We start from the raw sequence: 1,644 nt of genomic DNA, 5'->3' as shown, positions 1-1,644 counted from the left end.
TAATGTCCAATTTGTTCCATAATTGGAAAGCTGGTTTTAAACAAAATTTTTTACTATTAACTTATGTATTTATGAGTGGTACAATTTAGAGTGACTCAAACAAATGACCACGTGCTGATTTTTTAATATTTGTAATGTTTTTCGATTTATGATATTTTTTTATAAAAATGGCGTCCAAACTATAACCAAACCCATACAAATCCCAGTTTTAGACATTATACAAAATTTAGGAAAATTTTAAAAATTTTCCTCAAAATTTCAACTTTTTAATCTGAATCTTTGGAACATTTTTGGGTATGCAGGAGAGCGTTAGCAATAAAATTTCAAAAAATCAAAGTCAGTTTTTGTCAATTGCACACTTTTGTAATGCTTAAAACTGTGATTTATATAATTTTGGTTTATTTTTTTATTTTATTTTTATATTACCTTATTGTTCATTGTACCTTATTTTAATTTAGTTTATAAATATTTTGGTAAATTTAATTTAGATTTTTATTTCGTTTTTATTTTTAACTTGCTTTATTTTTTGCATTATTTACTCATTTATATTTTTAAACTTTATTTTGTTGTATTTTATGTATTTTAATTCATTTTATTTTATTGAATCTTACGTTTTTAGTTTCTTTTTTTTTAAATTATCTTATTTTAGTTTTTTTTTTAATTTTGTTTTATCTTATTTATGTTTTAATTTTATTTTATTTTTTTATTAGTTATTGACTTTTATTTGCTTAGTTTAACATAATTTTATTTTATTTTATTTTATATTATTTTGTTTTAATTAATTTCATTTTATTTTGTTTTATTTTATTTTTTTTATTTTATTTTATATTATTTTATTTTATCTTTCCGTATTTTATTTTATTTCATTTTATTTTATTTTATTTTATTCTATTTTTCATTTTTATTTTAATTTTATTTAGTTTTTTACTTTATTTTTATTTGGTTTATTTTATTTTTGTCAATGTTATTGTGGCTTATTAACATTTTATTTTTAATATTTTTATTGAGTTTGTACTACGATTGTTTATTAGGGAAAATTGAAAAAGCAACAAAGTCTAAGCGGTAGAAGTTATAGCTGCTATTTCGGAGATCTCCACATCTTAAATTTTTTTGAATTTGATTTTATTTGTATTTATTTTATATTTTTGTTTAATGTTTTTTTTTTTATTTGTTGCTTGGTTATACTTTCTTTTCAATTTTTAAATTTACTTTAATCTAATTTTATTTCTTGATTTTTAAGTTTCACTTAATTTTTAGATTTTATTTTACTTTATTTTATTTCATTTTATTTTATTGAAGTTTTAGTTTAATAATTTTTTAGTTGTATGTGGCAACCCCTGATTCATTAAGCAACTGTAAATTAAAATGTGCATTTTCATTGCAGTTGAAGTTATTATCTAAAATAGACGAAATCAAAATGCAGCAGTCAGAATATTTTTATATTTTTGTAATTTCCATTTTGTGTTCCGCTAAATTAATTAGTGTAAGTACATATTAAACATTTTGCTATATAAATATGCATATTTTTTAATTTTTAAAACAATATTTAATTTTTCTTTGCATATTTCTTCAGTCCCGTCCAGTACCGAATGAGGCTGCAATAGCGGTTCACGTACATTTGCCGTACGACATGCAGAGAGCGCA

At 20.2% G+C, this 1,644-nt stretch overlaps 1 protein-coding gene across 2 annotated transcripts in view; it reads left to right on the top strand.

Annotated features, from left to right (window-relative positions):
* Positions 1-1,644, top strand: part of LOC118748895 (tetraspanin-2A) — a 166,927-nt gene that overhangs the window by 157,807 nt on the left and 7,476 nt on the right. The window lies entirely within an intron of this gene.

Source organism: Rhagoletis pomonella, unplaced genomic scaffold, assembly GCF_013731165.1.
Source record: "Rhagoletis pomonella isolate Grant_MI unplaced genomic scaffold, Rhpom_1.0 Rhpom_scaffold_00013, whole genome shotgun sequence".
NCBI lineage: Eukaryota > Metazoa > Arthropoda > Insecta > Diptera > Tephritidae > Rhagoletis > Rhagoletis pomonella.
This window is presented reverse-complemented; position numbering and strand designations above follow the sequence as displayed.